The sequence below is a fragment of the Microtus pennsylvanicus genome, chromosome 2 (assembly GCF_037038515.1).
Source record: "Microtus pennsylvanicus isolate mMicPen1 chromosome 2, mMicPen1.hap1, whole genome shotgun sequence".
In the NCBI taxonomy this organism is placed as follows: domain Eukaryota; kingdom Metazoa; phylum Chordata; class Mammalia; order Rodentia; family Cricetidae; genus Microtus; species Microtus pennsylvanicus.
Window position 1 is genome coordinate 81,169,734 of NC_134580.1, and position 15,144 is coordinate 81,184,877.

Below are 15,144 nucleotides of genomic sequence, written 5' to 3' on the forward strand. Positions count from 1 at the left end.
ATAATACATACATTATATATAATGCATGTATTACAAATGTATATAATACATACATTATATATAATGCTTATTTATTACTTAAGAATTTCTTTCTTTCTTCCTTTCTTTTCTTTTCTTTTTGAGATAGGTTTCTCTGTATAACAGGCCTGGCTGTCCTGGAACTCACTTTGTAGATCAGGTTGGCCCTGAACTCACAGAGATCCTCCTGCTTCTGCCTCCCAAGTACTGGACTTAAAGGCGTGCACCACCACCACCACCCCACAAGAATTTCATACTGTGCACAAAACTGTACACAATTTTGATCATACCCACCCCACTACCCCTCCAACTCTCCCAGCTCCCCCAGTAGATTCCTTTCCCAACTTTATGTCATGTTTTTGCAATCCAGTCCGATTAGTGCTGCCTGTGTGCACGTGAGTGTGCGCCATCCCACAAGGAAAAATAAGTCTCCCTCCCTCAGCAGCCATCAACTGCCAACAGTTTCTCTGCTAGAGATGGGGCCTCATGAGCCCCTCCCCCATCCTCCTTTGATTTTAAGGACCAGTATCTTGCTACATATCCTAGGCTGGCCTCAAACTCTTAACCCTTTTTTTCTGCTTCCACAGTGCAATGTACTCGGATTTTTCTTTGGGCTGCCAACCCACAAAAGTAAATAATATATATACATATGTATATATATTAAATGGAAGTTTGGCCTTAGCTTAGGCTTGTTTTTAATTAGCTCTTATAACTTAACCCATTTCTATTAATCTACATTCTATCACAATACCTGCTTCCTCCATGTCTCCTCCTGTCTCTCATGCCTGCTTCGATTCCTCCTCCTACTTCCTCTCTCCGGCCAGAAGTCCCGCCTATATCTCCTGCCTAGTTATTGGCCTTTCAGCTTTTATTACACCAATCATAGCAATACACCTTCACATAGTGTACAAATATCCACAACATTACCCCTTTTGTCTAAATAAAAAGGAAAGGTTTTAATCCTAACATAGTAGAAGTATACAAATATATAATGAAGTCTTTAAAAAGATAGTAAAGTAATATAAAAAATAAGCCATGTAAAAATGAGAAATGCACAGGGTGTCTGGATCCTGTATGATGATTTTGTTGACTTTGAATTTTTTAAATGCAAATGTACAAAAAAACAATAGCTGCCGAGAGACATTGGATTATGGAGCCTGCTAAATTAAACCAACCTAAATATTTTAAGAATGTCTTAACAGTAAAAATGGAAGTCAAAAAATATGTTGCACTGGGAGAGAGATTGTGCCTTTATTGCCACAAGAAACAAAAAGTTATGGCTCTCTTCAAAATTAATGAATATCAGATTTGAGTTGGGGAGATCTGAAAATCTTGGCTAAAGACATAAAGAAGAAAACAAGAAAGACTACAGGACAGGTGGCATATATGCTGATCTATGGAGCAGCTGTGAGACTGGATGAGACATGACAAATCCTGTTGACTACAGACAGAGCCCTCATGACTTATTGTTACCTGCCATCCTTTCATATGGCATGGATAGAGGTTTGGTTATAGCCTTCAAAATTCCAAAAGGATTTATAAAGTTGACAGATGACTGTACCTGTTCAAACATATAAAAGAAATCATCTATAACTGACTTGTGCACATCACACATTTCATACCTGTATGCAGATACATGTGTTACCTTTAAAAATTATGTGTTTTCACCAGATACCAATAGAGACAAGTAGCCCAGATGATTCAGCCTCTCAAAATGCGTCTACTGCAGTTTCCTCAAAATTCTACATTGTAACACTAGGGCCTGTTGTTGGGGTTTCTGTCCTCCCACCAGGCTTCACAGCTGTTTGGCCCCAAAGAAACTCACACAGAGAGTCTATATTAATGATAAACTGATTGGCCCATTAGCTCAGGCTTCTTATTAACTATTATATTAGTCCATTATTTTAGTATATGTTAGTCACATGGCTCAGTATCTTTTTCAGTGGGGCAGGTCACATCCTGCTTCTTCAGTGTTTAGACAGGACTGTGGAGGAATGGGCTTCCTCCTTGCCAGAATTCTCCTGTTCTCATTGCCCCCCCCACTTCCTGTCTGGTTGTCCTGCCTATACTTCCTGCCTGGCTACTAGCCAATCAGCGTTTATTTAAAACATGATTGACAGAATATAGGCAATTGTCCTGCACCGCTACATCCAAAATATCTTCAAAACTGCTAGTTGAGATAGTCCAGCTTCTCAGACTATTCATCCAGGACTTCAGATAAGCTTTACACTTCCCTCTCACACAGAGACTAAACAAAAAATAATACAGCTAGCTCTCCCAGAACTTGACCATTTTCTCAATTTTCTCAGGGTACCTATGTTGTAATATGGAGCGGTGGCGGGGCTGCGTCCCCAACACCCCAGCCGCCTGCTCGGCTAGCTTTTGCCCCAAAATAACAACACACAAACTATATTCATTTAAACATTGCTTGGCCCTTTACCTCTAGCCCTTACAGGCTAATTCTCACATCCCGATCAACCCATCTCTAATAATCTGTGAGCACCGGTCTTACCGGGAAAGATTCAGCATGTCTAACCTGGCAGCTTGCTTCATCGCGTGTGTCTGCCAGGGAGCGAGGCATGGTGTCTCTCTGAGGCGTCTGCTCCCGAGAGGAGAGATGTGGAGTCTGAGCTCACTTCCTCTTCCTCCCGGCATTCTGTTCTGTTTACTCCACCTACCTATGTCCTAACCAATAAAATGGGCCAAGGCAGTTCCTCTATTAGCCAATGACCTTCCTCCATCATACCTAAAGATGCCACAACCCTCCAGACAACAAGAAACAGTCCAGAGAACATGATGCCCACATTCCCAAGATGTGGAGTGGGTTTTTTTTGATTGTTCAGTAGGTTATGGATGCTTGTCATTATTCAGAGGGGCTAGTTGAAAATTATTACTGGCCATGGTAAGGGAGGAAACTAAGCAAGGGGGATTGGAGTCAAAGATCTCTTTCTTAAAAGAAAAGAGAGGGATATGGGAATGATAGAATAAAAAGGGAAATTATTGAATTTACTTTTAGACTAAAAACGGCTACTAGTATGGACTTTGTGCATAGGTTTCAAGACAGAGTTTCTCTTTGGGGCCTGTCCTGGAACTCTCTGTAGACCTGGCTGGCCTTGAACTCACAGAGATCTGCCTGACTCTGCCTCCCAAGTGCTGGGATTTTTGTATCTTAATACAAAATTAAAGTTACTTTTGTTATATTGTGTATATGTTTCTACTCTTGTTTAAGGTATTGTGCCTGTCTAGCTCATTTAAAAATATAATGTATAATTATGAGGCTGGAGAGATGGCTCAGTGGTTAAAAGCACTGGCTGCTCTTCCAAAGGACCTGGATTCAACTTTCAACACCCACATAGCAGCTCACAACTGTCTGTAACTCCAGTTCCAGGGGATCTGACACCTTCACCCCAATGCACATAAAATAAATTTTAAAATATATATATAATATATAATTAAGAAATAAAAGTTAGTAGTTTATCAATAATAATAATTAAACTTGTAGTCATGTTAGGTATGTTTTCAAGGTCAAACAGATACTTTAAATAGATAGGTGGTCTTTAAACACTTCAGAGACCTATGGAATATGGCATTTAAGATGTTTAATAGCCTAAGGCTTTTCATGATGAGACATGTCTGCTCCTGGCAGCACTAATAAGCTTCCAAAAAGGATGATGAGCATCAAAGAACCTCCATATGGAGTTTACTTTCATTGTGACAAAACTAGTCATCTGGGAAAGAAACTGCCCTTGCATCAACTGCTGACATCCTGCTGTCCAAACTGGACAAGCAGGACACAAAATAAAGCGAGTGCCCGACTTTGCCAAGACAAGGTAGGAAAGTCCATCAAAATTCTTGCTTCACAAAAAAGTCTGTCAGATATTTCAGGCCTGTAGAACAAAGATGGATACCCCCACATTGCAGAGAAACCTTGGGGTGACTGTCCAGACAGCCAGTCATTTCTATAGTTTTGGAAGTTGTTTGCTCTACACTTCTTGTTTACTCAGGTAACATTTTATCCTTCTCAGGTATCTGATGGAGATGCAGATGAGACAGTTATTGCTTTACAGTTTTTCTTGTTACCAAATTCAAAAAGAAATCTACATAAGAGATGTAAAGTTTATAAGTTGGGAAATGCAAAAGCTTAAATTGTTTATCTTAGAAGATGTCTTTTGGGTCTGAAAAGACATTTTAAGGATGGTAATACAAGTTATGATAGAAAGTGATTTAGGTATAAAACTCTGAACTCACTAACATAGAATAAATAATATAGTACTTTCTCTGAATTTGCCAATACGTATGGACTAAACATTGTGAATTTAATTCATACACAATAATTGTTCTTATTGTATATAGTTTTACAGTATTAGAGTTAAAACCTTTCCTTTTTGTTTAGACACAAAGGGGGAAATGTTGTTGGATATTTATACACTGTGTGAAGATGTACTGCTATGGTTGGTGTAATAAAAAGCTGAATGGCCAATAGGTAGACAGGAGAGATAGGCAGGACTTAGCAGCAGAGAGAAATCTCTGGGAGGAGACATGGGATAAGTCAGACTTACAGAACGAAAGAAAGGTAAAAAAGCCTTCCGGTTTCCGTCCCCCAGCTTCTTTTCCCTATGTAACTCAGCCATTTTGGTTATGTGCCCTCTTGGCTCCAGAAGTCTCTGCTCCAGAATCCCTCTTGGTCTCATAGCTCTCTTGGCCCCTTACTCTCTGCAGCATGTATGTAGTTTGTGTGATATGTGTATGTGTGTGTAGTGTGTGTGGTATGTGTGTGGTGTGTGGTATGTGTGTAGTGTTGTGTGGTGTGTGTATGTGTGTTTTATGTGTGTTGTGTGTATGTGTGTTTTATGTGTGTTGTGTGTGTGGTTTGTGTGGTGTGTGTGTAGTATGTTTGTGGTATGTGTGTATGTGTGTGTTGTGTGTGTGATTTGTGTGTGGTTTGTGTGGTGTGTGTATGTGTGTGAGGTGTGTGTGGTATGTGGTGTGTATGTGGTGTGTGTGTGTGGTTTGTGTGGTATGTGTGTTGTGTGGTGTGTGTGCCCATGCACATGAGCATTGTTGCCCATGGAAGCCAGAAGAGGGTACCAGTCTCCTAGAATCGCAGTTACAGGCAGTTGTGAACTGCACCATGCGGATGCTGGGGCCTGAACCCGGGTCCTCTGGAAGGGTAGCTGAGCCACCTGTTTGTTTCTACTCTTTCTTGTTATGATCTTGCAAGTTCTGCAACTTACATAGCAACAACCACACATTAGTTTCTTTTTGTCATTTCATTTAAAGACTAATTCTTGTAAGCACCTGCATCTCTGGAAGTTCATCGATCAAACAGCCCTTCCCATCTTGTTATTCTAGTATCTCCCTTGACCAAAAAAAAAAAAAAAGCCTAAAGCACTGTACAATTTTTCATCATCAAAGCAATAAAGCCAAGCCATCCGATTAACAAAAGACTCATCCCAGCGGCCCAGTTTGACGAAGAGGCACTTACGGTAAAGTCAAAATATTTACTACTGTCTTTAAAAATGTTGAAAACATTTGCCAAGACAATTTCCCTTTGTTGGTTTTTAATTCAACAGTCAGTCAGTCAAATGCTTAATATCTAACCCAAAAGCAAAATATAAAAAAAAATCAGTACTATTTAACTCAGTGAACATTTATCAGAACTGCTTGTCAGACCACCACTTAAAATAGAAACTGAGCCTTATCAGAAACTGAACTGCTCAGGCGCTGAGGCGCCCTGTGAGAGAGAGAGAGCTGCCGGTCACATGCCTCATGAGTGAAGTCCACATCTGGAAACTGGCCTCACGGAGCTTTCAAAGCTAAAGAAAGGAAAGGTGACATCATCCACTCAGCTGCACCTCACCAAAACCTCAGAGATCAGTTTTATTTGGGTTTGTTTTCTGGGTGTTGCAAATAGGATGGTTGCAACAGAGGTGTCAGATAGCTTCTCTCTATGACATCTTCAAGTTCAAATTTAGGAAGCTGTGCTTCTCCCTTTAGAACATGTTGTACAAATTTAACAATAAACTCCTAGGCCATAAGGATATTTTAACAGATCTAAATTTTGCCTCGGTTGCTCTTCTTCACATCGTCTCATTCTAGGTGGAAGTCATTGTTATTATCACGATCCACTGGGAGCAAAACAATTTACCAGAGCTGGGATTTGCAAGAGAATGTCCCAAGAACAACATGACATTGGTTTTGTGTGTGAATGTGTGCGTGTGTATAGAGGTGTATGTTTTTGTTTTGGTTTGGTTTTTGGTTTTTTGAGACAGAGTTTCTCTGTGTAACAGTCCTAACTGTCCTGGAACTAGCTCTGTAGACCAGGCTGGCCTTTAATTTACAGAGATCTGCTTGACTCTGTCTCCCAAGTGCTCGAATTAAAGGCTTGCACCACAATTGCTCGTCTTGGGTACATGTTTTTGTTTTGTTTTTAGACAGTTTTTCTGTGTAACAGCTCTAGCTGTCCTGGAACTAGCACTGTAGACCAGGCTGGCCTTGAATTCAGAGATCCCTACCTCTACCTCCCAAGTGCTGGGATTAAAGGCGCGCACAAGCTGCGTGAATGTTTTTGTATGTGCCTGTGTACACAGAATCCAGAAGTTGGGAGCTGTCTACCTTGAAGTTTTGGGTTGCTTTTTGTTTTTTGATTATTCATTTTGTTTTCTGGCAGGGTCTCTCACTAGAACCTACAGCTGATTAGGCTAGACTGGGTAGCCAATAAGTCCTTAGGATCCGCCCATCTTTACCTCCCTAAGACAGGAATTACACCACACGTGGACGTGAGTGCTGGGGCTCAAACTCAACTTTACCAAATTAGCCAGCCCCACGTTCTTGGTTTTGAGTATTCCTGGCAACGAACGTCTTTTCAGTACTATATTGTATTAGTTACTGTCCTCATTGCCAGGACAAAAATATCTGACACGAAGCAATTTAAAAGAAGGAAGAATTTAATCTGGGTCACAGTCCAAGGGTAGAGAGCATCACAGAGGGGAAATCGAAGCTGCACGAGCTGTCTGTACAACATGGAGCCAGGAAGCAGCAGTGACGAATGCCGCGCTCCACTTGCTGTCCTCCTTTCAGTCCAGGTCCAGCCGGAAGGACAGCTCCTGCTGTAGACTATCATCTTACTACGTGTTACATTTGCCTCTGCTGTGGACATTTATTTGATGATGCAAAGATGTACTGCACTCCTCATGCTGCATTTGTTTAACTCTGGGAAGCTGTGATTCTTCGCCTGTCCAAAACACCTGATGGGCTAATAAAGAGCTGAACAGCCAGTAGAGAGGCAGGAGAAAAGATAAGCTGGGCTGACAGGCAGAGGGAATAAATTTGAGGACAGATCTGGGAGGAAAAAGATCAAGGAGCAAGAGAACAAGGAGAGGAGGATGCTAGGGGACAGCTACCCAGCTGCACAGCCAATCACAGAGTAAGAAGTAAAGTAAGGTATATAGGATAAAGATAAAAGCCCAACAGCAAAAGGTAGATAGGTTAAATTAAGTTAAGAAAAGCTAGCTGAAAACAAGCCAAGCTAAGATCAGGCATTTATAAGAAAGAATAAATCTCCATGTGTGGTTTATTTGGGAGCTGGATGACAGGTTTCCAAAGAATAAAAAACAAGCAATAACCTCCCACAGTTAGGGTGAGTCTTTCCACCTCCATTAACCTAATCTAAAATGTTCCTCAGACGTAACTGGAGATTCATTTCCACGCTAACTGTATGCTATGATTACCATTAATAAATAAAGAAACTGCTTTTGGCCTATAGCAGGGCAGAACTTAAGTAGGCAGGGAAAACTAAACTGAATGCTGGGAGAAAGGAGGCGGGGTCAGAGAGAAGCCATGTAGCCTGGCTGGAACCAGATGAAACATTACCTGGTAAGCCATAGCCATGTACTGATACACAGATTACTAGAAATGGGTTAAATTAAGATGTAAGAGCTAGCCAATAATAAGTGAGAGCTAATGGGCCAAACAGTGATTTAAATAATATAGCCTCTGTGTGACCATTTCAGGGCTGAGCAGCCAGGAACCAACAAGTGGCCCTCCCCCAACAAAAAAGCTGAAGTTTTGGGTGAAAAAGTGCCTCACTGTTTAAGAGTATGTATTCCCCAGGACCCAAGTTCAAACCCCCCCATCAGACAACTCACAACTTCCTGAAATTCCAGCTCCAAGAGATCTGACTGATATCATCCAGGCAAATGCAAACCTGGCCTCACCCATTGTGGACCTGCAAAGGCAGAGTGACCACCCTCTATACCTCCCCCTACTTCTGAAGAGGCAGGCTGGTCCTTGCATCTTCCTCTCTGTATTTCTCTCTTTTCCTTCCCCAACTCCCTTTATCTTAACAAAATTCTCACATAAGCTCTGCCTGCATGGTGTGTCTGTCCTTTCCTCGCAGTGGGCTCTTACCTGCTGCATGGCCCCTCAGCCCATCAAGGTCCCTCTTCCACTATTTTACAACACTGACGCCTATGGCTTCCTCAGGTGCACGCGCGCGTGCGCGCACACACACACATACATACACACACACTTAAAAATAAAACAAATACTTAAAAAAATATGGAGCTATGACTCCGAGGTTAAGAGCACTGGCTGCTCTTCCAAAGGATCTGAGTTCAATTCCCAGCAACCACATGTAATTGTAATTTTTAAAAAAGCAGTGCTAGACAGACACCACAGGACAGAGTTCATCTGGAGGGGTTCTTTATTAGGGGAAAGGAATCATAAAAAGGGGAAGGGGGAGACTGGCCTCTGGAGACAGGAACAGTAGAAGACAAGAGAGAGACAGAGACAGAAACAGAGAGATGGGAGGCGGGCAGGGCCTTTTAAAAGGGAGCAAAGTGAATGAGCACAGGAAGTGCTCTTAATTGCTACAGCTGAGGAGTAGCCTGTCAGAAGCCCAAGGGCAGGCCAGTACAGATGCCTGAATGCTAACAGCATGGCAGCTCACAACTGTCTGTAACCCCAGGATCCCGCACACCATGATCATCATTGATACCTGGCAATGCTTAAGCATCATGGGCAGCCGGTTTATGGCGGTTCTCCAGTTGTTCCTATCCTTGGCAGTCCTAGATTCTGTGTTATTATCATACCCAGGGTTCCACAGTCCTCCTTTGCGCTGTCTATCCAGCGTTTTTTGGACTTTCCTCTTCACCTTATCCCGTGCACTCCTCCAAGCAGTGCTATCTTCGGGGATCTGCTGTCATCCATTCTCAGGACATGGCCGGTGCATCTCGGGTGCCTTTGTTGTATCCTGTGGTTTACGTCCTTCTGCAGATGGGGATGTTTCTTAATGTCATCATTGTGCGGCCTATCTCTTCACGTGATGCCTAGAATCCTCCTGAGACACGCCATCTCAAACACATTCAGCCACTGTTCTGAGGAGCATTTCACTGTCCAGGTTTCAGAGTTGTAAGGAAGACAAGTGTCTCATATAGTTTCAACTTTGTTGTTGTCGCTATGTCTCTTGAGGACCAGAGACTGCCTGGAATGCAGTCCTCGCTATCCCTATCAAAAGACTAATACGTCTGATACATCGACTTCAGGAAGGCATTCAATAGCATTTGGAAAAAAGGATTTTGGGAAACAATGAGGTTCTAGAGGTACCCAGAGAAAATCATAAGAATACTAGAAAATACCTATAAAGATACCTCTACATCAGTCAAAGTCTACGGAGAACTAAGTGATCAGTTTAAGACAATCATAGTTTGCGGGGATGTGTCTTCTCACCACTACTCTTTAATATATTCCTGGAATTAATACTAGCAACAGCCCTGGAGGATGAGGAGATAGTGTACAGATAGGTGGTATGCCAATCCATAACTTGTGTTTCGCTGACGATACAGTGTTTTCTGTAATTATCAGTAAAAAAGTAAAAGGGCATGATCAAGTATTTCCAGAAGTTTGAGTTTGTTTCTGTAACACAGTTTTGTTCTGGTCTATTTTTAAACAAACCATAGGGAATAAGAACTGGGAAGTGTGTCTCTAAGGACACATATTGGAGTAAGGTTTCTTCTGGGTTTTTTTTCTTTCTTTCTTTCTTTATGAGTCAACAAGGCCTTGAGTTGTTGTGAGCCAAACATTATACTACATACTTTGGGCATGCAAAGGAAACCAAAATCTTAATTCTGTGTGTTGTTTGAATGGAACTGGAGCTCACCATTCAAGCTACACTAACCAGTCAGCAAGCCCCAGGATGCTCCTGCCTTTCCTTCCCCAGCTGGGGTTAGTGAAGCATACCCTAATTTTTACGTGGATGCTGTGGATTAAACTCAAGTGTTCCAGGTCTTCGTGCTTTGAAACAAGCACTTTAACCCCTGAGCCATATCCCCAGCCCGGTTTCTTCTCTTTCCTTGCCCCTGTTGAGGAAAATCAAAAGCAAGTTAAATTATATTCTAGCATGAATATAAAACTGAGTGTGAATCTCTTCAAATAATTACTAAATTCCTGAACTCTCATACACAGTTATAAGAAAATCTCAAACTTTTGGATTTGCAGGTCAGTGTTAGAACACTTCCCTAGCATGCACAAGACCCTGGGTTCAATTCTCAGCACCAAAAAGAAAGAAAATTTCAGACTTTTATATTAACAGTTTAATAATATTTCAACATAATATTTGTAACAGGAATCATTCCCATTAGCGTACTCATTTTTTTCTTTTCTAAATATTTATCCATGGTGTCACTTCTCTGCCTTTATGAATACAATACAACACAGCTCTGTTGACTCAATAACTTAAAATTTCCTCAATATCTAGGAAGGAAAAGTCAGGCAATATAAACAAATAAAAAACTGTAAACTAAATTTAGCTGTGAGGAGTTTGGCTGACTTCTTCAAAACAGGCTAAAGAGACGCCATTTACAGTAGGAGCTGATACATCAATGACCTTTAAAGTATGTTGAAACCTGGCCCTTGTGAAGGCTCACCAGAGAAGGTGCTTGCCACGAAGCCTGAAGACCTGAGCTCATTCCTTAGGACCCACAGGATGGAAAAAAAGAACTGATTTCACAAGTTGTCCTATGACCTCCAAATTCAGGGCTTAGTATACAGACACACACACACACACACACACACACACACACACACAAAATAATTGGAATTTTAAAATTATTTGGAAACATTTTTTGCCTAGGTCTGGTGTTCCATATTTCTAATCCCAGCCTATGGGAGGCAGAAGCAAATGACCTCTATGAGCTCAAGGTCAGCCAGGTCTATGCAGAGAGTTCCAGGCTAGCCCGGGATACATGATCAGACTTTGTTTCAAAAATAATAATTAATGACAGTGTGTTTTCAAAATGGCGGCAGCGATGGATGTAGATACCCCCAGCGGCACCAACAGCGGCGCGGGCAAGAAGCGCTTTGAAGTGAAAAAGTGGAATGCGGTAGCCCTCTGGGCCTGGGATATTGTAGTTGATAACTGTGCCATCTGCAGGAACCACATTATGGATCTTTGCATTGAATGTCAGGCCAACCAGGCGTCTGCTACTTCTGAAGAGTGTACTGTTGCATGGGGAGTCTGTAATCATGCTTTTCATTTCCATTGCATCTCTCAATGGCTCAAAACGAGGCAGGTGTGTCCATTGGACAACAGAGAGTGGGAATTCCAAAAGTATGGGCACTAGAAAAGACGCTCCCTAAAACTTACCCGTGTGTTACTCGTGTAGCGACTCACCTTCCTGTTAATTATAAATTAGATAGAACTATGGTTTTTTCTTTCTTTTGTTTTCGGTGTTTGCTGTTCCCACAGCCATATTGTTTTTTGTGTCAAATAAAGTCGTTAAGTTTAAAAATAATAATAATAATTAATTATATAAACCTTTTTTTAACTCTAAGTTTTAGGCTAGAGTGTAGTTCATTGGTGGCAAACCATGGGTTTGAAAAACAAAATACATAAAATATTAGTCTGAATGCCCCCAGAGTGTCAGAAGTATTGTTTATGACTAACAGTTCTTCTCAGGGCTGCCATTTAGCTGGGGTGTAGCTCAGTGGCAAACTATGTCTCTTAAAGGCTATTGGCTGAAGGAGCAGCAGGAGCTCCCACAGCATATGTGTTCAGTATGCTTAAGACCCTCAGTTTATATGGGAGCCAAGGAAGCCTTACAGGAATGTATAAAGAACCTGAATGAATGTGTATTGTTTGACACAAGCATGACCATGCCAAGAACCCAATGCCTTAGACCCATGGAAACTGCAAACCCAAGTCAGGGAGGCTCAGAGGGATGGCAAAGACTTCCTCCAGTCAGAGTTTGAATATTGACAGTGTGTGAAAATACAAATGTGTATGAACAGTTGACTAGCTGTTGGGGACCAACCTCGATGATACTCGCATACTCCAGGGTAGGAGTGTGAGGATTAAAATTACTAAGCAAAAGGAACAGAGATACACAAGAAATAAGAGACAGAAACACAGAAGAGCATCAGGAGGGAAATTCAGTGAATATTGAGCCATCCACATTTATTTTCCACACGCTTATACACTTCTCTCCCAAAGGTGAGGAGGAAGGCAACAGACTTCATTAACATAAGGAATAGAATAGAATTTTGTAGCCACATCTGTTGTCAATAACTTTTCCACACCTGTTGTCAGTGTGTTGTGACTTTGAAAGAGCAAGAATAAGCTCGAACTCTCTGACCTTTAGTCAAGGTGATACAGACTTACATCTGTGGGCCCTGACAACCAGTGTGTGCAAATCTATCAACTGCACCTCAAGACTGTTGACCCACAGAGAGTAGCCAACCCCTGTGCTGTTCATCAAATAGAGCCGCTAAGGTTGTTACGATAGCAGGCGTGGCTCCCTAAGCCTGCACAGATCACCTTCCCCAGCTTTTCTGTTCTTTGCTCATTCTCTTAACATCCTAGTCATGCCAAGGCACCAAGCTATGCTGATGGAGGCTAGTGTGAGCCTGAGGACCACAAAGACCCAAACTCTTCGGTGGTTTCGACGGATCCTTTCTCTGTAGAGGTACACCTTTTCTGTGACAGCCCACAGGTTTGTAGAATAACATTTCAAACTTCAGATTTGCTCCTGCTTCACTTCGTTACTGTCTCCTCTAAACTACCCACTGAGAGCAGCTTAGTGTGTACCTTTACAGTTCATCCTCTCTCTCTTATCTCTCTCTTTCTCTCTGTGTATTTTGCTTTTCCTTTTTTCTTCTGTTTTTAAACAACGTGAAACTTCTTGGAAATGTGTAAATATAGTAAATATCTTTGAAAGAATTCTTCTTTCAAAAATCATTACAGAGTAAGAAGTTGGGGTTAGAGAGTTGACTCAGTGGGTGGGAGTTTTCTGCATGAACATAAGGATAGGGACAGGAGGATCGGTGGGCTTGCTGGTTGTCAACCTCATTCCAGGCTGAGTGGGAGATCTTGTCTCCAGAGAATAAAACAGAAAGTAATAGAGCAGGATGCCTGAGGGTCTCTGGCCTTCTCACATTCAAGCACACACGCATATCTCACACACACACACACACACACACACACACATACACACACACACACACACAGAGAGAGAGAGAGAGAGAGAGAGAGAGAGAGAGAGAGAGAATGTTGTGGAAAATCCTTCTGTATATGTGTTGCTTCTATTGGTTAATTAATAAAGCTGTTTTGGCCAATGGTTTAGCAGAGTAAAGCAAGGTGGAAATTCCAAGCAAAGATAGAGAGAAAGAGTAGGCTGAGTCAAAGGAGACGTCCTGTAGCTGCCAAAGGAAAAAGACCTGGAACCTTTCTGATAAGCCACAGCCTCATGGTGATATACAGATTAAAGAAATGGGTTAATTTAAGATGTAAGAAAACTGAGCTAATAGGCCATACGGTATTGTAATTAATATAGTTTCTGTGTGTTTATTCAAGTCTGGGTGGCCAGAAATGAAGGAACAGTCTCTGTCTACAGAGTAAAATGCTAACATAATGTCCTTTTACCAGCTACTCCAATGCTTGTTCTACAAACAAGCCTTAAAACCATCAAATGAAGGCCAGTACAATGACTCAGCAGGCAAAGACACATGCCAGCAAGCCTGAGACCTGAGTTCAATCCCTGGAGCCCACGTGATAGAGAGAGCTGACTCCCACAAGTCATGCTCTGGCCTCCACATGCTTCCACACACAAATAGACACATAAACAAACAAATGAACCAAGTGTAATAAAAAATAGCATAAAACATCAAACAAGGAGGCTATTGTTGGTCCCTTGCCCCCATTTAACCCATAGAACCCATCAGTTGTCTTGACAACGAGGATGACTGCCAGAGGATCCGTTTCCACTAGGTGTTTTTAGCCATGTTTTATCCACGTTTATGTTTTTATGTTGTCCTGCTCTATGAGGTTTCTGATTCCACATGTATGAACAGAGGTACTTTTCACAGACTCCAGGACCCAGCTTCCCAGAGTCCATTCTATATATATCCTGTGACATCCCCAAACCCATTTAGGCATATAACCTAGTCTGAGTGGGGCAGAGGCACACCCTGCACTGGAGAGTGGAAGCAGAGCCAGGGTGTGTCTACTACAAGGCTTGTAGGATGGTCTCAACACAAGAAGGAAAACAAGGCTTGTGATCAGGGTCTGGGGAAGGGGCTGAAGATGTCATGGTTGGCATCAAAGGTGGCAAGAAGAAGCTCCTGAGATAGCCAAAGGAGCAGGGGGAAGATACAGATGAGGAAGATGAGCCTTTCAAACAGAAACAAGGGAACAAAAGAAACTCCAGGAGCAAAAGGCCAAGACCACTGGGAAGGCCACCTCCACAGGTGGAATTAAGAAATTTGGCACTTGTGAGGCAGAGGCAGGTGGATTACTGTGTCCAAGGACAGTCTGATCTACATAACAAGCTCCAGACTAGCCAAGGCTGCATAGTAAGACCCTGTTTCAAAGAAACAAAACAAGAACAAAAGAGGAAGAGGAAGAATATGAAGAAAAAATATAAAGAAGGAGGAGGAGGAGGAGGAGGAGGAGGAGGAGGAGGAGAAGAAGAAGAAGAAGAAGAAGAAGAAGAAGAAGAAGAAGAAGAAGAAGAAGAAGAAGAAGAAGAAGAAGAAGAATTTGGGGAAAAGGAAACTGTTCCTTGTTGCTGAAATGATGGTAATCCTCTTCCACTCCTATTTAAATATCTAGATTCATATCTTTTGACACCT

General features: G+C 42.0%; 1 pseudogene; it reads left to right on the forward strand.

The window, feature by feature from the left end:
• Positions 1-11,302: 11,302 nt before the first annotated feature.
• LOC142844894 (E3 ubiquitin-protein ligase RBX1 pseudogene) lies at positions 11,303-11,832 on the forward strand (annotated as a pseudogene).
• Positions 11,833-15,144: the final 3,312 nt, after the last annotated feature.